The sequence below is a fragment of the Myotis myotis genome, unplaced genomic scaffold (assembly GCF_014108235.1).
Source record: "Myotis myotis isolate mMyoMyo1 unplaced genomic scaffold, mMyoMyo1.p scaffold_m19_p_1, whole genome shotgun sequence".
Taxonomy (NCBI): Eukaryota; Metazoa; Chordata; class Mammalia; order Chiroptera; family Vespertilionidae; genus Myotis; species Myotis myotis.
Window position 1 is genome coordinate 103,790,536 of NW_023416313.1, and position 8,579 is coordinate 103,799,114.

The 8,579-nt window shown below is 40.8% G+C and overlaps 1 pseudogene; it reads left to right on the plus strand.

Annotated features, from left to right (window-relative positions):
* The first annotated feature begins 5,184 nt into the window (after positions 1-5,184).
* Positions 5,185-6,225, plus strand: LOC118663141 (annotated as a pseudogene).
* Positions 6,226-8,579: the final 2,354 nt, after the last annotated feature.

The following is an 8,579-nucleotide window of genomic DNA, read 5'->3' on the forward strand; positions in this document are numbered from 1 at the left end:
TAGAACTTGATACAATCAGAGAGCTGCAGGAATAGAAGCCTATTTTTTCAATCATTGATTTAACATTAGTGTTATTATATGAATAAAAAGAAGTCCTGAACATTTTAGATTTTCAAATATTAATTCTTCTTATGCTATGAAATGAGTCTATTGAAACTATTCAATATGCTATTGAATGAATCCAACCAATGGACTACCAGCTAATTCAATATTATTGCTCCCACTTGACACTTGTTTTCATTTAATAATTGAATACAATCTTTATGACATATTTCTGCTTTGAGATAAGATATTGCACTTCAGACAATGAATGACAACAATCCTTGAGAGATAAGAAACAAGTGATGTGAGTCTCATGACTGCCTAGTGTTACTAGACTAATGGGGTCCATTTGCCTGCGTGAATCAAAGGCCAATAAGACACGAAGAGGAGTTTGCAGCAAAGAAAGGACGGGCTTATTAGTTGAGGAAGTGGCCTACTCCCAGAGCCACAGATAAGCAAATACTCAAAGAGCTGGTTCCCCAGTGGCTTTCATGATATGGGTTACATAGGGGGGAAATCAATAATCATGGTGACTGAGGGAGTTAGAGTGGTGGTCAGAATCATAGTGTCTAATGATTTTTGTGCTAGGGTAGTATGTGTAGTTGTTCATTGCATCTTGTCCTGATGTCAGCCATAGCAACACTTTGTGTGGGTTTGCAGCTTTTCTGGGTCTGGAGCTTAAACACACTAAAGCCTAGATAGTCTCTCTAGCTTGATTGAAACTCTGTCTATGTGGTCAATAGACACAAGGCTTTGCTCCTAAGATTATTTGATGCTGACCAGAACTTCATTGTCCTGAGGACTTAATGATTAAGGGAATGGATTTGCAAGAGGGAAGGAGGCAGGTGATTCAGGGTTCTGGATGAGGCCAGTTTGAATCAAAAGGAAAAAAGAGAAAAGGTCATATTAAAGAAATGAAGTTACTGCGCTGTTAAACTAGCTTATTTACTTACTTTGTCAAAGCAAAAATTTGCACTATCCAAATTAAATAAGCAAAATTTATGCAATCTAGAGATGTGGTAAACAGGGGATGTATGAGGCTGCTGCTTGATTAACACAGCACACTGGTTGACAGGAAACTTTTTAATATGTAGCAAAAGTATACTCTAAAATAATAATAAAAGGTGTAGTGTACTAAATACATAATCAAGTAACATAATCATTGTTGGCTATGATTATCAAGTGTCATGTACTATATCTATACTATTAAAAGCCTAGGTGGCCTTCGTGCCCTCGCACGACACCCTCACGTGACACCCTCACGTCATCACAAGATGGCTGCCCCCACGTCATCACAAGATGGCCACCACAAGATAGTCACCACAAGATGGCTGGCAGGGGAGGGCAGTTGTGGACAATCAGGCTGGCAGGCAGAAGCAGTTAGGTACAATCAGGCAGGCAGACAGGTGAGTGGTTAGGAGCCAGCAGTCCTTGATTGTGAGAGGGATGTCTGACTGTTGGTTTAGGCCTGATCTAAACGGACATCCCCCAAGGGGTCCCAGAATGGAGAAGGTGCAGGCTGGGCTGAGGGACACACATACACGCACACACCACCCCCACCCCCCATTCACAAATTTCATGCACCGGGCCTCTAGTTTAATTATATGTGCTATACTTTAATATGACTGGCAGCACAGTATGTTTACATCAGCATCACCACTAACATGTGAGTAATGCATTCTGCTACCATGTTACAATGGCTATTATGTCACTAAGTGACAGGAGTTTTCCAGCTCCACTAAAATCTTATGGGACCACCATCATATACTGGTATGGTTCTGTACTTCACTGAAACGTCAGTATGCTGTACATGACTGAAGGAGGAGGACATTAGTGTGAAGGTTGATAAATGGGAAGTCATTGGTGAGTTAATGGGCATTATTGGGAATTAATAAGAGTTATTCATGAATTTGTTTTTCTCTGTGATCAGGCCGTTGATATTTGCTAATTGGTGACCATCAACTCCAACCTTCCAAAAGAGACTGGGACACTGGATTACTGCATACTTTGATATTTATATTTCAAAGAGATAATTATGCCCAGCCAGCATGGCTCAGTGGTTGATCATCAACTTATGAACCAGGAGGTCATGGTTGATTCCAGATCAGGGCACATGCTGGGTTGCAGCTGGATCCTCAGTGCGGGGTGTGCAGGAGGTAGCTGATCAATGATTCTCTCTCATCATTGATGTTTCTATGTCTCTCCCTCTTCCTCTCTGAAATCAATTAAAAAAATGTTATATATATATTTAAAGAGATAATCCTCAGGCTTTTAGAAAGATGTTATCTGGGTCCTAAAGCTGGCAAGAGGCTTCTAAGGAGGTTTATGTGTATTTCAAAGAGGCAGATAAAGAGTTTGCAGTAATAAATTTTACAGATTTTCTAAAGTAAATGCTCTATGAAAAGGGAGGTCAGGGCTGTGACAAAGAAAAAAAAAACTCTCTAAAGTTTAGTAAAGCTTAGATGAACTTTAAGATCATCTTGGTCACTTCCTTGAGTTTCTTTGCCAAAGGGCAGGAATGGAGAACCCATGCATGTGCTTAACAGTGTTCAACTCTGTCTGATCCCTAATAAGATATTACCATTATTGTGGTTAAAGTGAATGGAAAAATATAACCATCCAATCCAGACAGGACTACTAGTGGCCCAGACCCTTCAGGAATGAAAGTTTGGTTCACCTCATAAGATTAAGACCTACAACCAACTGGGATGTTTGCTGATAGCAAAGGAAATACAAAATGAGAAGGTGGTTAAAAAATAACCATTTATAGAAATGGGGAGTGTAATTGTCATGAATATTCCCTCTTCCTTATTTTGTAATGAATATGTTTGTGTATGTGTATACAAATCCAATATCTTCATTGTTTTCTCTCCCTGATTTACTCATCATGTAACATAACATATGTTGACTATATCATAGTATTTAAGCATTGTTAATTTTAATTTGTAGTATTTAAGTTATAAGATATTGAAGAGAAGAGTAAATATCATACCAGGACTTTACCTCCTTTCCTGGGGAAAGAGTTAATGTGTTTTGGGATGTACACAGCATAGCTATATCATGTTAGGCAGAATTATGACTTTGTTATTGTCTGTATTTGAAGACTAAATGTGGTTTAATGAGATGTGTATGGGTGCAAAATTGAGAAGAGGTAAACATGTGATGGTCAATTTTGTCAACGTGACTGAGCCATGGGGTGTCAAGATAATTGGTTAAACATTACTTTGGATGTGTCTACGAGGGTGTTTATTTGAATCAGTAGACTAAGTAAAGAAGATTGCCCGCTCTGAAGACATTGGGCCTCAGCCAATCCATTGGAAGCTTGAACAGAGCAAACAGAATAAGGGAGAATTTTCTCTCCCTGCCTCATTTTCTTCAAGCTTTTGGACTCAGACTTGGACTACAACTTATGCCATTGGCTCTCCTGGTTATCAGGTTTTTAGAATTGAACTAAAACTGTATCATTGGTTCTCCTAAGTCTCTAGTTTGCCAACTGCTGATTTTGTGACTTCTCAGTCTCTATAAATGCATGAAACAATTTCTTATAACAAATTATATGTATATATTCTAATTCTGTTTATTTGAAGAACCCTGATTACATGTATAGTCATTTATTTCAAAATAAAATAAAAAAGTGCTCAAATTTATAAACAAATATTTAAATATAACTGATATCAAAAGTTTGAAAGGAAACCTCAAAATATGAATATATTGTGGTATTTCAAGGCAAAATAATTTGACCTATTTAACAATACTTAGTACATTTAGATTTTTAAGAGATTATGATAGTTCTAACATCTATGCTAATAAAAGACAAAGATGCTAATTGACTGTACCTTTGCTATACCCTAAGCCATGCCCACCAGTCAATCAGAGCAACTATATGCAAATTAACCCAACCAAGATGGCAGCTGGCAGCCATGGAGTGGAGCAAGTAGGAGGCTTGGTTGCCCTGGCGATGGAGGAAGCCAAGCTTCCCGCCAACCGTGAACCGGCTAGGGCCTCCGCTCATGGCAACAAAGTTTCAATTATAGAAGACAAATAAATCCCAGATACCTGCTTCCAGCCAGCCTCCACTGGGAGCTTGGGTGGCTGGGGGTTGTGGTCAGCCTGAAAATAGCCATCAGCCCCTCACCCAGGATGGCCAGGCACCCCAGTGGGGACCCTGACTCTGAAGGGGCTGTGGCCAGCCTGAAAACAGCCATCAGCCACTCACCCAGCCTGGCCTGGCACCCCAGTGAGGAACCCCCCACTGAAGGGGCTGTGGCCAGCCTGCAAACATCCATTAGCTCTTCACCCAGGCTGGCCAGGAACTCCTATATCATAAAAGGGTAATATGCAAATTGACCCTAACAGCAGAATGACTGGGAATGACTGGTCACCATGACATGCACTGACTACCACGGGGCAGATGCTCAATGCAGGAGCTTTCCCCTTATAATCAGTGTGCTCCCACAGGGGGAGCTCTCCTCAGCCACAAGCCAGGCTGACGGCTGCCAGTACAGCTGGTGGTGGTGGTGGGAGCCTCTCCCTCCTCCTCAGCAGTGCTAAGGATGTCTGACTGCAGCTTAGGCCTGCTTCCCGCTGGCAAGTAGACATCCCCTGAGGGCTCCCGGGCTGCCAGAGGGATATCTGACTGCCAGCTTGGGCCTGATCCTCTGGGAAGCATACCTAAGCCAGCAGGTGGTCATCCCCCGAGGGGTCCCAGACCATGAGAGGGCACAGGCTGGGCTGAGGGACCCACCTGAGTGCACAAATTTTTCTGCACTGGGCCTCTAGTAGTAAAACATATTTGGATAAAATCTATCAAAACTGCTTATATCATGTTTGAGTTATTATATTAATGTTTTTAAATAAGTAAAAAGAAAAACATGGGACGGGGCAAGTGGAGGTACCCAGGCTGATGGAGGCCTCCGGGGTCCAGACCCACATCGCTGGGGGCATTTTTACTGCCTGTAGTCCACTGGCCAAGGTGCACAGGCCAACACGTGTCTGAGTGTTCCTGAACCAGGTCCAGCAGTCGTGGGGTTTAGTCCACTGAGGAATCCGAGGCTGTGTTCCTTACCTACTGCATCTTGCTGTTCCTGAGTTAGCTGAGAGGCTCGGCTTAGGAGGAAGGTATCAAGAAACTGATCATGTTTCCTTGAATTTGCTTCTGTGTTTGCTTCATCAATGTCTGTCATATTGAGTATCTTAAGAGAGATACTGGAATAGTGCGGAGTCCCCATGGACGAGGTTTTGCACATTTGGGGAAACAAAGGTTATGGATCAGCTTGGAGTATTAGTCATATTATTGGGAAAATTCTTCCTTCAGAAGCTTGTTGCAGGCCTGATTTTGAGTTGATCCCACTCTTGAACTCTGTACACTCTGGTAACTGTGGATCTGTAGTTGCATCTTTTGCTGATATTTTGTGTGTGGCAAATGATGAAGAATCCAGGTATCTCAGATTTTGAAATAGTATATAAAAAAATTAGTAAGAAAAGTTCTCAGCCTGTAAATGAAGCTGCAATTTAAAAAATAGCTGTCCTTGAAAACAAATTAAATTTCTTCGTTCTCAGATTGCTACAATTGTGCACATGCAGGAACTGAAAAAATGTACTAATTCTGGCTCCTTTGACTCAACTGATGGGCCTGTGGTTTGGAACAAGTTCCATCATCAGTAACTGCTCAACTGAGTGTCAAAACAGATCTATTTTCAAGTTCAGAGCTTCCCGCTCCTCCTTCACCCCCTCTGTCCCCTCAGTTTTCTTCTCTGCACCCTCCATATTCTTTTGTGCAGCCAGAATATAATCATATTTGTGACTCAGATAATACAGCAACTGAAGTGAAAAAATAGCACCCAGGTGCTAGTAAGACCAATTATAGTCGTCATTCAAAAAATCAGAAAAACAAAGATGCTCCAAACATGTTGGATGTTCTAAAGGATATGAATAAGATTAAACTTCATGCTATTGAACGGTCACCTGGAGGCAGACCCACTCATAAGAGGAAAAGACACAGTTCACAGTGGGATTCAGTGTCTTTAATTTCCCAGGCACCAATGCAGAAATTTGCATTCCAAGAAGATGATTCCTTTAAAAAAAAATAGGTCTTGGGAGTCTTCTCCATTTTCTAGTCCAGAAACTTCAAGGTTGAGCCCTAATAATTTTGGACATCACATTAGTTTGCCCAAAGGACAGTGATCTAAAGGGAGAACTGACAAACACAAAAGGTGTCATGACCAAGGTGCGAGCAACGTAAGATGTGTCTGCGCTTACAAGGAGAGATGCAGAGATACGCCTGCATGTCTTTCACTACATGTTAAAATCTTCTGTTAATGAAATCAAAGGAAGTCTGTGTGCCAGAATATATGAGTGCAGAGGTCTGGAAAGTCTTGACTTTTAAGAATACCTGTCTTTGGTTTTGGAAGCTCCAGCAGTTAATTGGTTACTGATGATAGGTATAATATTGATTTTTTTTCATGTATGTTAATGTTATTAAAGGCTGAATATATACTTGGAATTGTTTTCCTAAGAGCTAAGTAGTAACTGACTTAATGTTTCTCATGAGAGAACAGTAAGGTTTCACTGTAAGGTAATAGAAATCATTTTAATGGATTAAGAAATTAATATAAACTAAGTCTACATTGTATCACTCAGCAAATGATAGTATGTTTGAGTTCTTTAAAAACAATTTTTAAAGCAATTATGACATCCTAATTTAAGAGTCTTTGAATCATTTAAAAATTAGTAGTGATTTGGTTTACTTGGCCTCTAGAACCTTGGGAGATTTTTAAAAACTATTGTTTCATTCAGATAGCCATAGCTTGAATCATATAGGTTGAGCCTCCTAAAAATTCTTCCTAAAGTTGATAATTATTTTTTAGAAACTTATTTGATAAATGCCAGTATTTAAAGAATCTTCATAAGTTTTGTCTATACTTGCTATGTAAATATGTATGCCTAACTTAAACTAACTTAACTTTTTATTTCATTCTACATTATAGTTATACTCTGTTCCTTTGTAAATAAAATGTAAAATAAATGTACTTTTGTAACTTGAAAAAAGAGAAAAACATAACTACTTGAAAATCAGCTAATAAATGTTTATGTTCCAAGTATTCACCAGATAACAGAAATAGTCAAAGTTATGTACAAACAAGTTCAATGATCATATCTTACAATGATTAAACTAAGGCACTGCACTTTATATACATACACATATCAGGATTATCCAGAGAAACAGGAACAAAAGAAGATATACAGATATACATAAGGAGATTTTTATAGGAATTGGCTCATGTTACGGAAGCTGAGAAGTCACATGATCTGTCATCCAACTGTAAACTAAAGAATCAGAAAATCTGGTGCTGTAATTTAGTCTGAGCTTAAAGGCCTGAAAATTGAGGTTCTAATGGTGTAAATCCTGAGTCTAAAAGCCCAAAAACCAAGAGCACCAATGTCTGAGGACAGGAAAAGATGGAAATCTCAGCTCTCTGGCCATACCCTTAGCTACCTACTCAAGTTGACACAAAATTAACTGTCTTGTGCATATATTCCAAATGCTTTTAAAAATGAATCATCGCTTTAGCAAAACAATTCTATGGAATGCCTCTTTGTACCTCTAATGTCAAATATTTTATAAAAAATATTTACTTATGTTCTTATCAAATACTAGAGGCCTGGTGCATGAAATTCATTTATGGGAGGCAGGAGGGAGGAAAGGTCCCTCAGCCCGACCTGCACTCTCTCCAATCTGGGAGCCCTCAGGGGATGTTCTACTCATGGCTTAGGCCTGCTCCCCATGGTTCTCTGCTCTCTGCAGACCTGCCTGCTCTATGCCACCACATGCCCTGGTGTCTGCTCTCTGCAGGAGCCTGCTTGCTCCTTGCTCCCGACTGTGTGCTCACCGGAGGGACTGCTTGCCCCTCACTGCTGCGAAGAGGGGTAAGCAACACCCTGCTGTGTGCTCGCCGTGAGGGGCTGGGGTGCTGCTTGCCCCTCTGTGCTGTGTCGAGGGACAAGCAGTGCCCTGCTGTGTGTTCGCTGTGGGGGACTGCTTGCTCTTCACCGCCGCCAAAAGGGGCAAGGAGTGCCCTGCTCTGTGCTCACCATGGGGGGCTGGGGCACTGCTTGCCCCTTGCCCTCACAGCAAGGGCTTAAAGGACTGGGGGACTCCAGTGGTGCTGAGGGGACTGGGTGCTGCCATCTTGTGGCTATGGTTGCCACCATCTTTGTCGTGTCAATGCATATTCCTTCCTTATTGGCTGTGGGTGTGCCATCTTTATCATGAAGTGATGGCCAATTTGCATATTACTCTTTTATTAGATAAGAATATCCACTCAAAAAGGAGACTATAATGAAATTTAATAACACTAACATAATTTGTCCTCAGAAGTTGAGACAATGGGTTAATATATTCTTTTTTTTATTGATTAAGGTATTACATATGTATCTTTATCTCCCCATTGCCCTCCTCCCCCGTTCATGCCCTCACCCTCCTGGTGTCTGTCCATTGGTTATGCTTATATGCATGCATTCAAGTCCTTTGGTTTATC